This window comes from Erpetoichthys calabaricus, chromosome 15 (assembly GCF_900747795.2).
Source record: "Erpetoichthys calabaricus chromosome 15, fErpCal1.3, whole genome shotgun sequence".
Lineage (NCBI taxonomy): Eukaryota > Metazoa > Chordata > Cladistia > Polypteriformes > Polypteridae > Erpetoichthys > Erpetoichthys calabaricus.
Genome location: NC_041408.2, coordinates 9,875,646 through 9,898,964, shown reverse-complemented (window position 1 = coordinate 9,898,964; position 23,319 = coordinate 9,875,646). Strand labels below are relative to the sequence as shown.

The following is a 23,319-nucleotide window of genomic DNA, read 5'->3' as shown; positions in this document are numbered from 1 at the left end:
TTTTGTACAATTCTCATGACAGTGGAATAGGTTATTCTTAGCCAGTCTTTTGCAGTAATTGCAGTGGAAAATGTGGTTAACATCCACTCATGCATGGGGAAGAAAAATACCATTGAATACCATGAAACTGGTATAATTTTGAAAAATACTGTGATGTAGAATTTTGGTCATACCGCCCAGCACTACTGGTATGATAATAAAGCCACTTGAGTTGTGTTTGCATGGTTTTCTATTTCTTGGGCTTGAATGTCTTCCTTACTTTCATCACAGAGGTGGAGTCCTTGCTTGAGGTCCATTGTTAGTCACACCGTGGTGCTGCACACAAGAGACCCATTTGACTGTGTTAAAACCTTCAGTTCCTACACAATTGCTGTGCTGGTTGATTTAAGGAATATTTCCAGTTCACTTTGGGAGATCTCTATCCTGCAGGTGTTCTGATATGTTTGATGTATTTGGATGCTGCATCATTTCAGCTTTACTAATCTTAACATTTAACAAGACAATTTGTTTGGATTCACTCCTATTTTCTGCTTTGCTCTGTTTTTGATGGACTTTTTGAAACTGTTGCCTTTTGCTTTGGGTTGTCCCACTTGTTTATTTTTATAGACTTGCAAATTGTGCTTGCAAAAATTTCTCAAGAATAAAAGCGTTAATGAAATGATGATGAGGGAGAGAAGAACATCACACGTTACAGTAAGAAAACAGATTATTTTAATAAGTAGTGACTTGTGAGAGGACTCAATATTACAGTAGTCATATGAATAGTATGAGATGTTATTATAGTCACTTACTTACAATACAGAGTGTAATGTGAACAGGTTAACAGAACATACTGGATAAGAAGGGAAATGCAGGGTACATGTAAGTCAGTATGTGAAGTGTGGCCGTCAGGTAATGTAGTATACCAATGTCTATAATAATTGTCGGAAAACAAAATTTGTTGCATAATTGTTATCGTTGGCGAAAATATTCCCCTGTGTGTAACCTGTAAGTACCTATATGTTTAACCCAGGTTTAGATGTAACTCTGGAAAATGTAGTATACGACTGGCCATGGGTAAAAACGGGGCCTGACAAATAAATGCCAAAGTTATTAAACGTTTGTCCTTGTGACTTGGTGATAGTCATACAATATGCTAAACGAATGGGGAATTGCCTACGCCATAGTATAAAGGGAATATGTTGTTTTGAGTTGTCAGTGTTATGGAATCCCTGTAGTTTTTCCATAGTAATGTTTCTTGTTGTCTGGCACTTTGCCGCTGCTCTTCAGAAAGGTTGTGTGTGTAATTTGTTTTCCATTCACTGTCTATGTCCAAGACTTGCTGCCGCTGATCTTCAGATAATGTTGCTCTGTGGTTTGTTTGCGTTGTTTTTGTTGTTGTAAGGCATCTTGCCTGTGCTGGTTGGTCTGGCATGTTGTAGTTGTTTCAGCTTCTGTGTGTTGGTCGAAGTATGTAGGCTGGCAAGACCATTTATGTTGGTCGTAGCTGGGCTGTATATACCTTTCCATTTTATTGAGAAGCTTATGTTGAAATGAAGGAAAAAGGAGGTGTAAAATGGTAGTGTCATAATGCAGTTTTGGTCAATAACAAAGTATGCACTGAATAAAAAGTCAAATACAGTACATCCCCCAAAATTTGCAGGGGTTACATTCCTAGAGCACCTGCGAATTGTGAAAAACCGCGACTTTTGGATGTGGTTAAAAAATGCCTTTTAAATGTCTATTTTTATAGTTTCAACCCTAAATACAGTATGCCCCCAAAGCACTTCAATTTTGTTGCAAACTCGGCTTAATACATTATTACATTTACCTTAATACATTACCTAAAAACAATGTAAAGGTAAACCCGTATACTGTACAGTACTGTACTGCTATGTCTCCAGTGGTGCTAGAATGTAAAATACCGATGTTACCGCTATACGTACTGTAATTCATGTAAGCGCGTTTTCTTTGGTATGCGCTGTAGTTTTCTTTGTTATAAGTAGAGTACATAATTTCATTTAATTAAAATACAAAAATGTACGGGTACTCACCAATGATGAATGATATTGATGATGATGAAGAGCTGTGCAGTACGATGCACAGGATTTAAAACTCCTCGGGTGGCACCTCTTCTTCAGTCGCTTCAGGAGGAGTCGTATCTTTGTACGGGGGTGGTCTTCTGGTATGGTTTTGTGCTGGCTTTTCTTTATAGTTTTCAGGAACATTGTGATAGGAAGTTGCTACATTGTCTCCTGTAGCGAACTGCTGGTACAATTTCCGTGCTTTCTTAAGGATGATGTTACTGTCCAAGGGAATGTTCTTCCTGCAGTTGGTGATCCACAGTGCCAAGGCAGATTCCATCCTGACAATAGTTTTATTCCTTATGGTCGTTACCTTTTTGGCACTATCACAGAAACTTACAGATACGGTACTCCAGATTGCTGCTTCGTTCTTCTTTATGTAGCATACGGTGCTTTCATTAATGCCATAGTGGCGCGCTACTGAAGCATAACTTTTTAGTTCCCGGAGCAAATCCAGTAGTTCAACCTTCTCCTGGAGTGTTTTAAACTTCTTCTGGCGCTTAGGATCAGTTCCAGAAGCCTTAGAAAGTGCAGGACGATTCAACGACATCGTGTGCAAAAACAATAACAAAATGGAAAACATGGGGACACTCGGCTGGTGTCGCGTCACAAAGCAGCAGTCAATTATCAGCAAGGAGAAATAACGCTCTCGGATTAGCTACTTTCACCATCCCAAACCGCGTTTCCCTCAGCGATTGCTTCCTGTTCTCTCTACAGCACAGTATTGCCACGGAAAAAGCCATAAAAAATTGCGGAGGATATTTGCGCTTTCTGCTAACAATTAATAGTTAGGTTCTAAGAAAAAAATCTGCGAACGACTGAGTCCGCGAACCGTGACTTCGCGGGGGTCTACTGTACCACAGTTGATAATCAGTCACATTGAAGACTTGAAGATAAACCTAAGACCAAACTCTGCCAGGAGCATGTATTCCTCACTATTGTTGTGGAGGGATATAGTAGTTGTGGCAACCGTTGTTTATATTGAGCATGGATGGACACAAGCGAAATAATATAAGGATTGTTTGAATTGCAGCATCATTAAAAAAAATTTTCAAGCCAGACAAAAACAGCAACATGTACAATGCCTATGACAAGATACATGTGGAATTAACATTAACCATTAAGAATTAAAAACAAATGATCAATTATAAATTGGACAGCCCCCTTTAGTAAATATTTTTTTTTTTTTTTAAGTTCACACTTGATCAGCGGTGCATTGGTTGCCAGGTGATACCAGTGCCTATTATCTGCTTCTGTGCCACTTCCATTTGATCCCTCATGAGTGCACTGAGCGTGAGAAAAACATGCACTCTGCCAAAAGGACTGCCTTGTCTAAATCCAATTGAGCTGCTGCGATCTACTGAGCCAGTTTATTCCAGAGGACTCTTCTTTCCCCTGCCTCCTTCTCACTGTTTTTTTTTTTCTTTTTTTCTTTTTTTCTTTAGTTCTGTATAGGAATATATGACATGAAAGTGTTCCCTACAGAATCATTATTCTTTCTCTGAATTATTTTAAGATAGAGACACAAATACTACATGTATAACAATTTACAATTATCTTCTGTTTATTATGTGCTTTAATTACACACTTAAAAATTAATTGAAATTCTGTATAGAATTGTTCATTTGGTGTGTTGAGTGTTTTGTGTTTTAATCTGTTTAAATTATGTTACTTCTTTGAAGTCACTATAGTATTTTAAAATTAAATCATTGTGCACAGTGGTGGATTATGTTTAATATCAAGTTTATTGCTCTAAGTCTTGTTATTAGCATTGGACTAGACATATTAGTACTATCATTCCGACTGGGTTGCTTTTCTCTTTAAGAGGGGCCATATTAGCTTCCCTTGGGGTTTGACTGCATAATATATGATTTGTTACAGATGGCGCCAGGAGAAATGCACGCCCTGTCATATATACATATCTTTGTTTTGTGATATTCCCTGATGTTTACTTAAGGAGTGTGAGTCACAGTTAAGCTTTGCTGCATATGTAAAAATTGTGCCAGGCAAACTACTTGAAATTATTCATGTAAATGTTAACTTGATTCATTTATTTATTACCTCTACCTTGGCATTCTGTGTTATTCTTGTTAGAAGAACTTGTTAGTGAATAGCCAAGTTTAACCATTCCTTTATCCCAGTGCGTTCCTTTCAAACCAGTATCTGCTTTAACAGTGCTATAAGTTACCACTGAGCAATTTAATAAGAGTTTAAATGGGACAGCAGATAGTTTCTTAGAAAAAAATGTTTTCCTTACTCCATTTGGTCTAAGTGTGTTTTTTATTAACTGGCTTTTGCTGTAAACATACAGCTTTGTACAACACTAAACAAATTAATTCCTCTTGTTGCATACCTCAAAAGTAAGAAATTGCTCTCATTTTGGTATCAAAACTTGACAAAATCTTGCAGTATGGGTGATGTGAGATTGCTATTGGTTAGTGAAAAATTAGTCAGTGTTGTATATGATGCTTTTACACAGCAAGTATAATAAGCATACAGAAAATGAAGAAGAGACCTGTTTAATGACAGCTGTCTTGAATAACTGCTGGACCATCCCAGGATTTTAAGGTTCTCTCCCTTAACCCCGAATGAAGTTGCAGGGTTACAGGCAAAAAAGGTGCACAAATATACGTGTAACAAGAATGATGTAAAAGTATATTAAAAAAAGTACAGGTATTCACTAAGTGTGAAATAATTAACATGCTCATCAGTTACAGTTTCACAGTACAGGATGTCAGTCATTGGCACAGCATATTTTCACATAGCATCATAGATGTCTGCCAGAACATCTCCTTACCATTTAGCACACTGTGAGCAAAACCTCCTTGGCTGTGGGTTGACTTATTTTATGTTTTTAAGGTACAGTAACGTGACTTCACAGACATTTTATTAATAACGTTCAGGCATATTTCATACAAAACAATGTTCATTTTTCCCAGTTTCCCTTTAATTTACATTAAAAAAAATCCTGCTCACTGCTGTTCTTTGGTCCAAATGGAGAGTGGAGTGGCCATGTTTGGTCCTAGAAAACAACAAGAGAAACTCATTGATCAAAAGCTAAACCTTACCACTGTGACCACAGACACGCCGTTTCCACATGTGCATGGGCAAAGCTGAGTAGTCAACCCAAGCAAAATGATCATAAAAATGCAGATAATTATTGACTTACCTATGTACATGTATTATATTTTTGATACTATACATATTTTTGTATATTTTGGTGCTAAAAAGTGTTGCCATTTTTCATGGCTGGGTAAGTAACAATTTCACTGAACTCTAGGGATTTCAATAATACTACAATTACTGTTGATACTTCTACTGTCCTTGCCAGCTTGTCACTTCCAACTAGTGAGCATATCGTGAGACATAAAGTGCTTAGCACTTTAATTTCTATCACAGTTTGAAGAGTTCATCACTATAAACTTTAGGTGTAATTTTCAAATACAAATGTGCTCTGCTGTCAGAGAAAGTGGAAGCAGCTGTTATTAAAGTCTGCCTTCATTATGTGAAGCAAAGTGCTTTTTCAAACATACTTAAAATTCATAAAATGATTTATTCTGGTCAACTGCAAAATTGATGCTTTCTTTTCCTGGTCTCCATACTGCTCCATCTAGCATTAATTATAAATTTCTATTTTATAAAGAATTACCTGTGAGTACAAATATGTATAGTCTGCAACATCACATTGTTTTTATGTATTTTAGTGTATCCTGTACAGGGTGTTACTGAACCCCAAATCCCAGACAAAACTACACAGAATTTCCTGGGTTTAAGTGAACTTGTTTTTTTTTTTTTAAACGTAGGCCATTCCTTTCCAGCCTCAGCACAATATCTCATTCCTTCCTTTTCTTTTTCTCTCCTCACTCCTTCAGGCAAGCGTTTTCCTCTTCTTCCAGACTCTTTCTTGACTTCTTGTGTGAGATGAGGCAGCCCATTTCAGGCCACACATAGAAGCACTTTCCTGGTGCCTAGACATTACAAGGGGTACTTCTCCTGGGTTATTCTGGAGCTTCCAAAAGTAGGAACAGCACTTCCCTGCAGCGTTCAGCAGGGCTGCCTAATGGGACTGCAACTTTCAAAATGCCCAACAGGTGCATAAATGGGCATATCAACCCAGAAATGCTGCCTTCCAGCATGTTGGGGGAACCTGCACTCTTGGATGGCTCCTCCCCCCAGTACATCCATTATACTGGCCAGCGGGGTTCATCCTAGCCAGTCTGTCCCTGCTGACTGTCACATTTGTTTTGTGCTATATACTATTGTTACTACTGTACGTAAAGTTTTGATGGTGCCATGCATATTTTACCGTTTAATTGTATTTGCTTTATGTTTGGATGTAAACACCAAGAGAAATTCTTAACAACTTTGTTGCTTGGTAATTACGTTCAAGCCCTTCCCTCAATGTCTTGCTTTCTTAAATGTAAAGACCAACAAATAAAACAGTGGGCTCCATAAGACTGCAGGTGGCTCTCATAAGTAATCTGATACGTAATATTGACCCCTTACAAGGTGATTGCTTTTGAAGCACAATTAACTGTCTGATTATGATCTGTGGCCTCACAAGTCACTCAAATTCTCTGTAAGTTGTCCCAGGTATTTTCATTTTGGAATATGTTTGGACGTTGTCATATGCAGCAGTATTTGCTTGTTAAATGCGAAGTTGTGTTTGATTTATTTCAATGTCGCTTGCCGATTTTACGTTTTGGGATCACGCCTGTAGAGTTTCCCTTTTATTGAAAGCATTATATTAAAACCAAATGTTTATGCTGATTACCCAGTTGCTCCCTGGAAATATTAATAAAAATTGCTTGGATTATATTATTTAAAATATCCTGAAATCTATAGTTAGACTTGTATGCAGCACCCAGGATTTTGCACTTGAGTGAATATCAAGTCTCGATTGCAGTATCATGTAAAGAACCTAAAAGGGTGAGAGTATCCATGCCTTTTTCTCTACCCCCATTATTTCATCTCTGATGGCTCAGGCTTCTGAGCTCAACTGCCACAAAGAGAATGTGAGTGGGTGGTTGATGAATGGGTTTCATTTGACATTTACTCAATTAAGCTTTTTGAAAGGTTTAAGTGTTTTTAAGAGAAAAGTAATCAGATGACCCTGGTTTCCTTATGAGATTAGAGAGTACTGTAATGTATTGGGCTGTTGGTTAAAGAGTTTTTGCATGGTTTCATTTTAAATATGCTATGCATGATCTTGGAATAAGTCAGGCGATGGAACATTCATCACATACTGAACATATTCAAAGTGTGAATTGACAAAACAAAGAAATTGGACCTAATTGTAACTTAACAAAAGGCAAGATTAAAAATGGAAATTAATTTTTGATTGCCAAAGAGGTGAGCTTTGCTTGTCTTCCCTTTCTCCAATGCATGCCTGGCATGCGGCAGACATGCTGATGTGCCTTGTTCCACTCCGCCCAGGAGATGAACTATACATCTTTCTTAATATTTCCCGTTCCATCAGTTTTGTTAGCAGGTAATTGAATTGCTTTTGGCAGTGGGTACGATTAATGACAGAATAATTAGAAGGCTTTTTATTGTGGCCTGATGGCTCAGGTGGAGCTGCCAAGAAAGAAATAAAGAAAGATAAAAGGGTCCAGGGCGCAGGTGGTGAGAAGCATCCAGGGCTAATCATCAGCTTCGGCTCTCCATATGCATTTGGAAGGAGAAACACTGCAAAAATACACGGCCCATGCATTCATGGGAGCTTTTTTGACTTGATGTGCCACAGCTGTGTCACTGAAAATTTGAAATGTCAAATCGTTATCCTAGAGCTTTGAGAGTCCTTCAGTGTTTTTTAATATAATGCTCATTTTAATGAAGTCATCTCTCATATTGAGTGCATTGTTTAGTTTTGTACAATAGGTTGAAATTTTAGCGTTAATCTGATATAATTTACTGGATGTCACTTAATCCCCACTGCATGCGCTGCATCTGTAATACTAGTTGCTTTGTACACATATTCACCTGATAGGTTATCAGCTACCTTCAGAAACTTTGCATTATTTATCTACACTGTGTGGCCATTGGCCAGCCTATAATGTACTCCATTATTCTCTTTCCACAAGTATGGACAGAGAGGTCCATGTCGATGGAAGTTCAGATAAAAACAGTGTATAAGGGATATTAAAGGTTTTTAATTGTTCTTTTTGTGGCGGCACACCTCACTGTAGCACGTTACTGTTGGAGTGCATATGTGAAGGCTTAATTAATGATTGCCAGTCTAGAACAGCATAGCAATTGGGAAGAGGTAGGACACCGAGTGAATACAGTACCAAGGATAATAGGCAGCAGGGAAAGTGCAAAGGGCATGATTCGAAAGGAAACGTAAATGAAACTGAAAGCAATTATGAGTAAGTGGGAAAGGTAAGTAAATGGAAGAGAGCAAGTTGGGCAGCAATGAACTGCAGAGGAGATTTACAGAGAGCAGGGCGGAAGGATGGTTGAACTCCGGGAGGTGGCAGCACTCTTGTCAGCTGAATGTCTGAAAAGGCAGAGATGGCAAGTGGATGAGAGAGGCCCTTGGAGCAAGTAGTTGTTTGGGGCCTAGATGTGGCAGCAACTAAAGGAGTGTAATGGCTTCTTGGGGAGATATGAGTAACAGAGGAGGTAACAGCTTTATGGACTGCAGTGGCCGGATGGGATGACCGTTTGGGTTCATGGGTACTGAAGGTGGTGGTGGATTGAAAGGGAGAAAAATGGCTGCATCTGCAAGATGCTCGTGGGTCCCGATGAGGACCAGAGAGAGACAGACAGAAAAGGAACCTGTGATTTTTACTTTTCTGAGTGGGATTTTAACTATTTGTTTTGTTTTTAATCCCTGATTAAGAACAGTTTTTATTGAAGATTATTTATCAAGTTATTTATTTATGAATCACTGCACTTTTGTACTTGTGCTTGAGAATAAAAGCACTTTGCACATTTGCACCTCACTCATGTTGTGTTAGGTGTCCTCATTGCCAGGCTCATCCTCACTTATGACCTTTGACAGTCCCAGGTGCAAGGACTGTGGCAGCTGCAGTCAACCCTGGCCATCACAAAAATATTTTGGACCGTGTGTGTCAGTGGGAATTTGTTCCCATTCAGCTAAAAGAGCACTTGTGAGGTCAGTACTGATCCTGGCTTTAAAGATTTGGCTTGCAATCAGCATTCCTTTACAAGGGCTGAGTTCAGGGCTCTGTGCAGGCCATTTGTATTTTTCCCTGTGTTTTTGGACCTGGCTGGGTTAACAGAGGCACTATAGTGGTAAAACAGGGCCTTCCCCAAACTGTTGCCACAAAGGTGTCATTATATGCTGTACTGTTAATAGTACCCTTCACTGGACCAGGATGTGTAGCCAGTGGCCACAATCCTAAAACAGCCCCAGACCATTATCCCAAACTTTACAGTAGGCACTATGCAGTCCAGAAGGTAGTGTTCTTCTAGCATCTGCCAAACCTAGAAATTGTCCATCGAACTGCCAGATAGTGAAGCAAAATTAATTGTTTGAAGTAACAAGTTTCCACTTTTTCAGAGTTCAGTGGTGACATGCCGTACACCACTCCAGATGACGCTTGGTATTGCACATAGTGATATTAGGCTTGTGTGTGGCTTTTTGGCCATGGAAACCCATTTCATGAAGCTCCTAACATATCCTCCTTGTGCTGATCAGATATGTCATGTGCTGACATGTGGCAAAGGTGCCATCCTGTGACAGTGCTACATTTAAAGCCACTGAGCTCTTCAGTGTGACCCATTGTACTGCCAATCTTGGCAGTTGGAGATTAATAATAAACTAAGAAAAAGAGATGGTGCCAAAAAAAACAATCTTGTCAACATTAATTGTGAAGTTAATTTTTTTCAGCTTTGTTTTTCTACTGTGTCACAGAGCAAGAATGTTCTCATTTTGTTAAGGCTGCATTTCTCTTTCAGAGGAAATTCAAACATTGGTTTACCATTAAGCCTTCCCGGGAGAGTAGTTCATTGATTTTTATGCAGAATTGAATCTATTGTGCAGCCTGTCCTGTAGATGGCAGCCTGAACATATTTTTCAATTGAGATGAGGCACGGAGCTGTCACTTTGGGAGCTCTTGATTTCTGAAGTCTGTGTGGCCTACTTGTGTGTTTTAGGGTCAGTAAAAGGAATTGGATTTTGTTGAATGGTGCACCACCGGTTTTAGTAATCCAAGGTATCTCTACTTAGGGTTAGATGCAAAAACAAATTAAACACTTACTGAGGCACAGACCACGCGTCCTAAACATGTTCACTTTAAACTTGATTTAAGACGTAGATTCAAGGTTAGGAGTAGTATAAGTAGCCTGACATTATTTTTTGCAGCAAAATAAAAGTTGACTGACCAGGTCAAGTATAACAGAGAGGAGCTTTATAGAAGTATTGATGTACACCCAAGACATTATAAAAGTTGTATCAAAATTAATCAGAAGACCAGAGGATACAGTTTTAAGGACAGTCTTGTATTCGATGAGCGGGTACCCTGTTCTAGGGATTGTTCCTGCCTTGTGCCCAATGCTTGCTGGAATTGGGTCCAGCTTCTCCGTGACTCTGCTCTGGATAAGCAGGCTTCAAAAATGAATGAATGGAATTGTGTTTTAAGCTCGTATATTGTACTGAATTTGTTTTTATTTCTACATGATAATTATTTGCTTTTTAACAAATTATACATTTTTTAATATATAGTACGCTCACGGAGCAAATTCTTCTGCCAGCTATGCTACAGATAATACTAGGTAGGGCCTCATTCTGTTCACAAAACTGCCTGAATTCTTCATGACATGGGTTCCACAAGATGTTGGATCCCTTTTTTTGAGATTCTGATCCATGTTGACATGATTGCATCACAGTTTCTGCAGATTTGTCAGCTGTTTATTCGTGGTGTGAATCTCCCATTCTATATCATCCCAAAGGTGTTCTATTTGATTCAGTTCTGGTGACTGGGAATGCCACAGAACTTTTTTTTTGTCACTATCTCAAACTAGTTTCATGAATGGCTCTTGCTTTGTGACATGGGGCATTGTCTTTCTGGAAGTAGCCGTTAGAAGATGGATGAGTTGTGGCCATGAAGGGATGTACATGGATAAAAGTAGCCGTTAGAAGATGGATGAGTTGTGGCCATGAAGGGATGTACGTGGACAGTAGCAATACTAAAATTGGCCAATGATTGATTGGTATTAATATGCCCAAAGTATGCTGAGAAACCCCATCAGCTTGGACTGTTGACACATGACAGTTTAGGTTCATGGATTTATGCTATTGGCACCATGTTCTGATTCTGCCATCTGTGTGCATCAGCAGAAATCGAATTTCATCAGACCAGGCTACATGTTTTCAGTGATCTGATTTTGGTGAGCCTATGCCCGCTGCAGTCTCAGCTTTCTGTTCTTGGCTAGCAGGAGTGGAACCAGACATGGTGTTCTGCTGTTGTAGCCCAAGGTTCAACATGCTGTGCATTCTGAGGTGGTTTTCTGCTTACCACAGAGTGTTTATCAGAGTTTAATTTTCCAGTTGTTTTGTGTGTTTTTGTGTTTATGTGTATAAAACATGGAGACTTGATGACTTTCCATCTTCTGATTTTTTCCAATCAACAGCCAGACTTTCCACCCCCATGTCTGTCTTGCAATTTATGAAGAATTAATTTTGTGACAGTGAGGGAGTCCATTTCCTTCATGATCATCGACCACTTCATCACAAGTATTTTTTACAGCCTTCCTGTTTTAAAGCTACACGTTAGAGTCACAGTTCTCTATGTATTATAGGGTCTCTTTTGATTAACATAGTAGACACATTTGTTTCTATAAAAATGATGTCCAACACATTTCCTGTTATATACCTTGTCCTCCATTTTCCTAAGTCATCCACAAAGGTTTTGGCATGAAAAAAGATGCAGCCATATCCAGGCCTGGTGCTTTTTTATGAGTATAGTCCCGTTAATGTATTTGATAATCTACATCCTTTTAATAAATGAAAGCCTTCATTACGTTATGACTTAATTGCTCCCAGCATTATGTTTTGTTGATCCATGCTGTACTTCTGGTGGCTCTGGTACACTCAAGTGGCTATGATTGTGTGTTCTGTTTTTTCCTCAAATAAATAGTTCATTTAGAATTTGCTTTATAATTTTATAGCAGTTTTTTTTTTTTTTTATTACAAGTCAGTATGAGCTTTCCCTATAATCAGTGCACATGTGGTGCATTTGCCGGGCCAGCCCATTGTATTGCTTTAATGGACGAGCCTCACTTTCATTTGGTCTTCTGCTCCCTCTTTCAGTGCACTGGGTGCAGTTCAAAATGTGAGCTAAACCTCCTTAATTATGCAGAGATGAGTCGAGGGATGGCCCTGGCGTATGCTTAGTAATTGAATTTCTCATTTTGCTATCAAAGAGCTCGACATTTCTTTTCTATTGACCTTTGACAACTACAGATGTGACAGGCTTAATCCCTGCTATAAATTTTAATAAATGCTTCAGTCCTACCATTCAGAAGCTGCTACACCAGTGGGAGTGCGTTTCTTTTTTTACATTTATTATGAAGCATGCTCTAGTACCATTAGTGAGCAACACTCTTTTTACTACTGTGCATTGAATTAAACCTCAGAAGTTAACTGATTTTCAAGTAGTGAAATCAGCACTCATTTGTTCCAGTAAGCTGCGGATTTCATTTTTTTTTAGAAATACATTTAAAATGGTTAACTGCTGCCTTGCCTATATATTAGTTTATTTTTAAAATAAATGACATATTAAGGGATTGCTTGGAAAACACCATGTTGTAGGTTTCAGTCTTTCCTCTAGCCTGGTCCTGTGCAAGTCAGTTGACATGAAGATGATGTACAGTATACTTTGAGTGTATGGTGTAGCTATGGCATAGTTGGACATGCACCTCCTCAAAAAACTGTGACTACATGTCGTTTCAACACAGACCCCTACATCTGATTAGTTAATTTGGTAACTACTTTATTGAGTAAATCAAAAAAGTAAAGGGTAAATTGAAAATTATGTATACTACCGCTACAGTTAGAAGATGATGCAGTACCATACCTTTGTGATGGCCTATGGGTAATTCAAGCATGCAGAGTGCTCTATTGTTAATCATGTTGCAGTCAAGATTAAATGAAATGGGAGCTTTTCTGCAGGGATTGCACCATTGTGGAACAATACGCCATAGTACGATTTCTTGGGGCAGAGATGAAACCTACTGAAATTCACAGCAAGATGTTGATTTGGTACGGAAGTGAAAAATGCATGACTCAATGAAACGTTTATGAATGGGCAGAAAGATCTAAAGCAGAAAGAACAAGTGTCATCAACAAAGCTCGAACCTATCGACCATCAACATTGTGCTCACAAGCCCACATTGACATGGTGAATGCCTTCACCAGAGACCACCGATGGATTACATTTTCTGCTGTTAGCTGATATCCAAATGTGTAATATGGATCTGCACATGCAATAGTGCCTGATGACTTGGAGTACTGTAAACTTTTTGCAAGATGAATACCCAAACATCTGCACAAGCTAACATTCAGTGGTGAATTTCAGCAGATTTCACTCCCTCTGCCCAAAGCACTCTCACTTACGATACATTGTTCAACAGTGGTGCAATTCTGCAGTGGAGCATCTGTGTTCATTTGACATAGGCCTAAGCTAGACTAATGGCAAAGCACTGTGCTTCGTGTGTTTGAACTACCCATAAGCCATCATGAACATGTTGTATTGTGTTATTTTGTGTCCATTTCGGTTACCATGTAATTTTCAAATTGCTTTTACTTTCTGATTTACTGTAGTATTTCATGAAACACATTTCTATTTCTGTTTCACCATTCTGAAGTAAACATGGGGCAGATTGAGTCTTTTGAGGAAAGACTTTTCAAAGAAGTAAGAAAATGTACACATTTCTACAATACCTCATTACAGAAATACAAAGATGATCAGCTTGTGGCCAATTTGTGATGTGAATTACCAGCTAACACTGGTTTAGCATCAGATCAGCATGGAAAGCTCCCCCTCCCTGTGCATCATTATGTTCACCAGTCTTACATACCATCGTCTTTGGTGATGCAATGTGTTATGTCTTTTTAATTCAAAGCAGATCATTTGCTATTTGCAGTTTATTAATTGAATCTCCAGTACGACTTCCTCTGTTTTGGTTGCCTTGATTTCTTGTTTATAGAATGTAAATAGGAAATGGATCATCTTATTTTCTTGAGTGCTACAAAAATCGCAAACTATTGTTCATGAATGTGCCTGCAGCATGGTGCAAAGAAGTATAAACTGCTTTCAGCAGTGTAGGCTTGACGCACAAGTATAAATCATCCTTCATATATCTGATGTAACATACAGTAATCCCTCCTCCATCGCGGGGGTTGCGTTCCAGAGCCACCCGCGAAGTAGGAAAATCCGCGAAGTAGAAACCATATGTTTATATGGTTATTTTTAGAATGTCATGCTTGGGTCACAGATTTGCGCAGAAACACAGGAGGTTGTAGAGAGACAGGAACGTTATTCAAACACTGCAAACAAACATTTGTCTCTTTTTCAAAAGTTTAAACTGTGCTCCATGACAAGACAGAGATGACAGTTCTGTCTCACAATTAAAAGAATGCAAACATATCTTCCTTTTCAAAGGAGTGCAAAGCAAGCAGTCAAAAAAAAAATCAATACGGCTTTTAAGTATGCGAAGCACCGCCGGTACAAAGCTGTTGAAGGCGGCAGCTCACACCCCCTCTGTCAGGAGCAGGAAAGAGAGAGAGAGAGAGAGAGAGAGAGAGAGAGAGATAGCGAGAGACAGATAAAAAAAATCAATACGTGCCCTTTGAGCTTTTAAGTATGCGAAGCTCCGTGCAGCCTGTCCTTCAGGAAGCAGCTGCACACAGCCCCCCTGCTCACACCCCCCTACGTCAGCGCAAGAGAGAGAGAGAAAGTTAGCTGGATAGCTTTTCAGCCATCTGCCAATAGCGTCCCTTGTATGAAATCAACTGGGCAAACCAACTGAGGAAGCATGTACCAGAAATTAAAAGACCTATTGTCCGCAGAAACCCGCGAAGCAGCGAAAAATCCGCGATATATATTTAAATATGCTTACATATAAAATCCGCGATGGAGTGAAGCCGCGAAAGGCGAAGCGCGATATAGCGAGGGATCACTGTACACTTTAAAACACTTTTGAAGCCTCTTTTCCATGAATGGTGCCATATACATTTAAGATTAACCTGACTGCTATTATATTTCTCAGACAGACTGCAATGACTCGCCTGTGCTTCCTAAGCACTTTAGCTGACAGACAGCACTTTTGAAATAAGCCTATTTGAAACACAGCATGTGACTGGAAGGTTCAAACCATTCTAGTGTGTGTGGCATATTACTTGGAAAGGTGCCTTGCTGGATCTTGTTATGTTTGCATCCTTGGCTTTCTTTTAACCAATCACCAGCTAAATATGTGCAGACTTAATGTTGGTGAGCTTCGTGGGGGGGATGTGTTTGTCTGCCCTATTTTTTAAGGCTACTCCTTTGACCTCCTCATGCAAGAGACACAAACAGGCAAGCTCTAAAATTGACTAGTGAGTTATTGATTCAGTTTTCTGGAGGACAAGGAAAGTTAATCAGCATTGGCTTTTCTTTATTGATTTTTATAATTCAATCACCATGGCTCTTGTGAAAGCAGCATGAAACGGCCCTCTATCATCTTACTTGCTGATTTTTATTTTGCAGCTGGTGGGGTTATCCTTCCCTTCTCTTGGACTCCTTCTGGTATATTTCCCATCTGGTTATTGTCTCTGTATTCATTTGAAACCGTTGATCAAGGAACATAAAGTTAATGCATTGATTGGAAATAAAATGATTATGGCTTCTTTTGAAACTGTTTTGTATCAGTCCACAATACCGTTGGATATTTGCAAGATGGGCATAGCATGTTTGGGTAGCTGTTGGCTCATTTGCTCCATTTGGTCTGCACTTCAACTGCATCTGAGTTGTTTCATTTAAAATTCATTGTGGTAATGTACAGAACCAAAATTAGAAAAAAGTTGTCTCTGTCCAAATATTTATGGACCGAACTGTTGTTCCTTAGCATCCGTCGCACACCTTTCCTCAGTATCCTTGAGTGTCTCAGTCTGTGTTGGCTAGTGCCTCTCGCAGTCCCGTAAGGCCTTCTTTTCAGTCTTGTCATTTCGTGGCACTTTTCTAGCCTCCTTACCATTTTTTGACTACCACCAATGGTAGACGGGCTCCCATTACCTGCTATGAAAACATTTTTCATATTCTTGTGAATTCTTCCCACCTTTAAAGGTGACTCTCAGTGTTACTCCTACACATTTTCTCTGTGTCCTTTTGTGTATCAACCTCCCTTGCCAATGTTTCTTGTCTGAAATATGTTTTGAGTAATCAACAACAGTGAAACTTACCAATTGGACCAAAGCCATACTAACCAACTCAGATTACTCAGAGGGAACACGACACACACACAACACACAATATCATTTTGTGGATATTTTAGTAAAAGTACTTGTGCCTGGAAAGGTAAAGGCGATCAAAGGCAAAAAGTCCCAATACAAAATCTTCAAAGTTGTCAAGAACAGAGCAGAATGGGGGAAAAAAATCCATCCATCCATCCATTTTCCAACCCGCTGAATCCGAACACAGGGTCACGGGGGTCTGCTGGAGCCAATCCCAGCCAACAATCCAATAAATCAAAAAAAAAAAAAAAACCCAAGAAAAATCACAAACGCATACCAAACTGTCAAGTGCATTAAGATGAACTACAAGATACTGTGGGATACCCTCTGCCTTTATGGGGTCGAGGTCAGGTCACCCCACATCTTGGGGTGCCACACACAAAATGCAAGGAACATAACACGGTACATATTGACATAAGGAAACTAAATACAATAATAATACAAAAATACAATATAAAAAATATTTTAAAAACCCAGTGGTTAGGGGTTTTTAGTTGTGCCTGAAGCATAATACAAATGAGTTGATATTTCTGAATAGCTAAGATAAGAAAGTTTCCAAGGACCCCACTGTACTGTATACATGCTGGGGCACTTGTGCTAGAAAATGGGCAAGGAGACATGAGGTTCATGTGATGTAAAGTTGCATTTGTTTATTCGGCGTATCTATGAAGGACTGTGTCCGATTAGCAACTTAAAAATAGAGGTGCAAGCAGCATTTTCTAAAGAACATGGGCTTCCCACTCTTCCATGTGTATCTGTGGGTGGTTTTCATTGGTCATACTGTAGCTCTTTTGTCTCTTACCTTTTATTATCATCTTGTTTGTCTATTAAAAACAAAATTGTGCACATGGAAATGGAGAACAGCAAATGACACCCTTAAATGCAAAGGATCTGCAGAAGATAATTACAGACATTCTGTCCGCAGATCCCCAAAAATGCCCTGCTACATTACACTGAACAGCAGATGATGCGGAAATGATTATCATCTTGTGAAAAGAGTAAATGGCAGGGACTCGGCTATTGAAAGAAAAGCTGCATGTTTTTCCCTGTACCCTTTGTCTGCTTAAAGGCCTCACATCTTAGCCATAGGAATTAGAAGCAGGTCAGTCAGGTCTCTCTTGTCATACTTGATTGATAAATTATCATTGAAGTTCAATGGGACACCAGAGGATTGCTGTGTTAAATTTGACTACTAAGCAGATAGTGTGTAATTTCATACCCTTAGTGTTTGTCTCATTTATTCATTGTTGGGACAACAGAAGACAGTCCTAGCAACTTTGGGTGCAAGGCAGAATCTAGCCCTGAAAAAGGTTACAGTATATACTTCAAACTTTTTCAATTATCTGCAAATATTTTACAGGTACTATGTGACTGATTGGTGTATAATGCTATAGTTTGACCTTAGGGCTGAGGCAATGGTCCACAATATCCATTGCCAACTGGCCGACCACACCATTGATGTAAATAAAAAGTGATAATTGACTTCAAACATTCACAGACAAGATGGGAGAGGGTAATGGAGAAGAAAGTCACATGAGCTGATCACTGGCAAGGCCAATCCATTAAGGAGATTAAAGAAATACTCCACCCAAAAGTAGTACTTTTTAAATATGTTACTTACCCCAAATAGTTTATAGTGGTAGACGAGAAAAATTTTTAATCCAATGTTTTCATAGAGAGCGGACATAACACTTCTGATAGAACAGGACCCATCAGTGACCAATGACGGGCAACAGCAGGCAATATAAAAACCGCTAAGGATGGTGGATAATCCCTAAAACTGAATATTTTGCTTCTGATTTTTGACTTCATTTCTTGCTGAATGTTTTTATTTTGTTTTCAGCTCCTACAATCTTTTCATTTGTGTGCCTTTTTCATTTCGGATACTCTTGCATTTGTTGTGCCTAAGGTGAGATCAGCAAGTCAGTCATGTCTAAAGTGAAAACCAAAACAACACCCTAACTCGTAGTCAAATTTCAAAAGCACTAAACAAATAATCAAATCACATAGACTTGCAGTGAATTCACAATTCAGACTTGTCTCAAGGTAATTCTGAGCACTTCATCAGGCCGGGTGTTGCTCAGCCCCACGAAATGAGCTGTATCTTTTTCCTTTCAGCTAGGTCGTTATGGGGAGGCACAGCTTTTATCTTTTCCAAATAAAACATTTGGTTTGAACTCCAAAACTGGGACCAAAGAGTAATCATTGCTGAGATACTCTCTGGATGTTGCTGTTTCATCCTTGTTAAGTAGGTCTTTGAACGCCTGAAAAATCTGCTGTAGTTTAATACTGTGCTTTGCAGGTCTATGAGAAACATCAAAACGGATCACAATTAGCGTTGATCAGCAAAATTCACCAAAGCGATATTTGTAGCGAATATTCGCCTGTGACCTGACAAATATTTTCCAGGAAATCCACCCTGCAGATGGCTTAGGCAAACTTGTTACTGGTGCTGCAAGTGACTTTGCAAGGCCATTGTGACATCACAGAGCTATAACAGCCATGCATACATACTTGCTGTAAGATCGTTGACAGAACTGCTGCCAGATTAGTACTTCAGCTTTCAACACTACATGCATTAATTGGAAAAAAAAAACACTGCCACCATATATAACACTGATCTCCTTGTGCTGGCCACCAGTACCTCATGGCTAATTTGAATTTATGATTAGCCATGTGCCCAGCTAGGATCTCAAAACAAGATTAAAAGGAGCCCTCCCTAGAAAGAAAACACATTCAAACTTGTGAAATAATGATAATAATGAAAAATTTATTACAATTTACAAGGTGTTTTTGTCCTCTTCATGAAAGAAAAAAGTACTAAGCATCTACATAGAGATCAGAAACAAAAGAACATTCCAGCAACACACCAGTTCTGAGGCTGCAAACCATGGCATGAGCCTCCACTTTATTGCCTGGCTAATGTGTTTACAATCTTTGCTCCCTCTTCAGGAGTAATGTAAAAGCTATCATTCTTAAACTACTAAGAAATGAAATATTTGATTGATGATTGGAGGAAAATAAAAGCTCCATTGTGATTAAAGGATTCTATCAGGTGACCACTGTAGAACAATGGACTGTGGTTCATCTTTTCTCAGATTTCATTAGCTCTGGTATGCCATACACCACTATACGTGTGCTAGTATTCACAGATCCACTGTTGGGTGTGTGTTTCCATGTTTCCTTCCTTACATCAAGCATGTATTGTCTGATTTATTTACAGTTTTAAGTTTGCTATTTAAGGCTGTGAGTGATCTCTGATAGACTGCCATTCAGATTTAAGTTGATCTTTGCTTCCAAAATGGTCCATCACTTGCTGTAACCATTTTTTATTATAAGTAGCTGCAGAATGCAGTGAATATTGTTTTATGAACTACTCTATACAAAGCCACTTAAAATGCACAATTTATCAAAAATCTTCTAATTACAGGCTTTTCTTATTTAAAATAATAAGAGGAGTAAAGTACTTGTGGTGGTCTGTTTTTTCAGTTCACTGCTTGTCCATTTAAAGGGAGCAGCAGGGGTTATTTAGCTCCATTAGCTTTGTGAATGCTGTGTAAACAATACATGGAAGGCAAACTGGTTTTACATTTAAAACATTTTGTGGACAAACAGGTGTTAAAGGAGTTTTTACTTACTGGTATGTAGCGGAAAATTTGAGAAGGTCAAAGAAATAAATTAAAATAAGCTTTCTTTCTGAACCATTTGACCTAACAAAAGGTTTGGTTTGGTGTCTTTTGACAGAGTGAAACTTTCAGAAGTATTTCATTCAGTGCGTATTTAAAGTTGCGCTTTTAGTTATTACCTCTTGCAATATAATTCATCCATGAGAGGCATGTATTATTTGTTTAAGTGTATGGTGGTATGGAAGTCAAATGTTCAACAAAGCATTGTCATTCTTTTTTCTATTCAGTATTAAGTGTACTACTGCTGTATGGAGCATTAATCTGTTTGTAAAGACCGTTGCTAAGATCCCCCCCCCCCACCCACCTCCTCCACTTTATGCTACTTCAATCCGAAACTTAAAGAATATGTTTTTGTATTCCAGGTAATTGTTCTGTAGTTGTTCGGCAAGTCATACTTAGTGTTCTTTTTGAAAGGCAGATTCTTATGTGCTGAAAAGTCTACAGGCAGGACCTCGTGGAGTTTCGCCCTGCTTTTGTTTGTCGAATACTGAAGGCCCCTCACTACCCATACTGCATTTTCCCCCTCTGTTTTGCTGCCTCGGTGTAGGAATCTCATCATCTTTTATTGTGTTAGAATGACTGGGCCGCTATAAGCAACACAAAGAAACAGGTCATTTGGAAAGCTCAAAGGAGCTGGGAAGGAGGATGTGCTGGGGGCAGGGCTTGAAAGTTGGTGGGAATCCCAATACATTTCATCGCTGATGCCTAGTCTGGATTGGCAAAAATCTAATTATTCGAAATAGGTTTGCTATGCCAAAGATTGTCTGGAAAGTTTGGAACTGGTGGCTTTATTTTTTTAAAAATATTTTTTCTTTCTTTTTTTTTTTTTTTTTAAACTTTGTTTTGCTGTTTTTGTAAACCTGAATTAAGTTTCAGGTTCCTCCAAGAGTAAAATGAGAAACCTGTTAATGAGCTGCCAGCTAAGCCTCCTAACGTAATCATGCATTCTTGACGATAGCTGCATCCCACTGAAACATATTTAGGCAGCTAGGATTAGCCCTTAGGGGGTTTAAAGCACAGAGAAGATTTTCTGCATTATAACTGCCAAACACAAAACTGCCAAGCAAATTCAGTTACATGAAATGTATCATGATTTTTGTGACATAACCATATTATATATACAGAAGTGGTTTTAGGTTATAAGTGAAATAAAAAAAATATTCTTCATGAATTGTTGTTTAGTTTCATCTATTAGTCAGGCCTCAGGAGTTAAGAACAATAAAGCAAAGGTGTAACAAAGCAGTGGTGTAGTGAAGTGAGCAAGCAACAGGTGCTGAACGTCTGAAAGCTTTAAAAAACTGAAATCGGTGTCATTCTTTCTGTAGTTTAACACGCTACATCTCAGACCTCTTTTACCCCTACTCCACCACTCGGCCTTTGAGATCATCTGATCAAAAATGTTTGTCTTGGCTAAAGTTAAAGGGTGATCGAGCACTCTTTTTCTGTAAATGCCTTGCCCCTTTAAACAATATTAATATTTTGAAATCTCAGTTAAAGTATTTTCTTTTGTCATTGTGCAGTTACAGTGAATCTTCGCTGCACATAGATTCTATTCCCTTGGATTTGTTTAGCCACTTCTATAAAAGTGTAACCCAGTTTTTGCAACAACCCAATAGGGCTCTCAGAATATTTTTCCCATCACACAGAAGCAACATTTGAGACTGAGCAATAACAGGTTTGTGATTATTTTAGATGTCAGTGTGAAAATGTATGGGTAAGCTGTTGAACGCCATTCATGATGGGAACTGTGCCTTTCAATTTTCCCCAAGCATAAGGAATTTCCTGTAAGTATGGGTGATAAGTCAACACTGATAGAAGACCCTGCCCTTTGTACATACCACCCGTTGCTACTACCAAATGGATGGCTTAGTGAGGTCCCCAGATCAGCCCTACTGCTGTCGCTCGATGGATAGATGGATGTTTTTATCATGGGTGAACCTGTAGGAAGGATCATTGTTGATCCTCAATGGGCGAGAGCAAAAGGTGGTCTTTTCCAACCAACCCCATCTCCCCCAGCTAGTCCTGCCCCACTTGTTCAATGCGAGCCATAATGGTCACATTGTGTTAGCTCCCTGCCTCTCCTTGTTCTCGGCTCTATTCGTTTTAAATATCTACCTGTCCACTTCAGCGATGTGGTTCAATGACTTCATTTTCATGGCTTTTGTTGTGTTAACAACTCTTCATTCTGATAGTATTCCATGTGTTCTCAATGTTTTACCATGTTTTTAAGAAAAATGTATTAAATTTCTGCAAAGGCAGTTAAGTGTAGCACTAATGAACATGTTCTGCCAAGTGCTTCTGAACTCAAAAAGTGTTGTGTTGAGCTTATTTCATTATTGGTACACAAAGTTAATGTGTTTATGGTAACAGGTAGCAAAAGTGTTTAGTTAATATGGTCTGCCGAAACTTAATCCCATTTTTACCCATAGGGTCAGTGGTTCAATATCTGTGGATTCTGTTATTTTGTTGTGTTTTTCAGGAATGTAACCCCCGTGGATAACAAGAATTGACTATATTAGGCTTTCTCAGCAAATATTATTGCCTTTTATCTACCAATTGACTTTCATGAAGTGTAATTTCAGTAATCTCTAGTCTTGTTCATATTACTCTTGTCATAAGCTGAAAGTTTTATGACATCTGTAAGAATGGTATTTTTAATAAATTTATTTTGAGTTATATCGTTTTTTGAGGATCGGCTCTGTGTATGAGAGTTGAGTTCTTATGAGCATGTAACTGGAAGTACAGTGCTTATAATGCACATATGGGGAGTAAGTAATGAGAATGAGACTCCTTCCAGAACAGAATGGATAAAATATAAAAAGAAAAAGTGGCTGCACTCACCGTACCTGTAAAGCATTTATATAGTATTGACTCTGCCGGGCAGCATGTTATTGGCTGTCGGTGAAAGGAGTAAGCTGAGCAGTCGCCATGAAGCCCCATAAATGTTCATGCCCTGGGACTTCTAGTTGTGAAAACTGACGTACTCTGACATGAGATCAGCAACTGCAGTCGTCAAGTTTGATATCTCCTCTGACTAGAAGTTGTTTGATGTGATATAGCTTTTACCTGAACCATCTCAGAACACAGTTATTGAAGTATATTGTATTGTTCA

At 38.8% G+C, this 23,319-nt stretch overlaps 1 protein-coding gene across 6 annotated transcripts in view; it reads left to right on the top strand.

The window, feature by feature from the left end:
• The window catches only part of nhsl1b (NHS-like 1b), a 258,596-nt gene that overhangs the window by 182,688 nt on the left and 52,589 nt on the right, over positions 1–23,319 (top strand). The gene's annotated exons all lie outside the window — the stretch shown is intronic.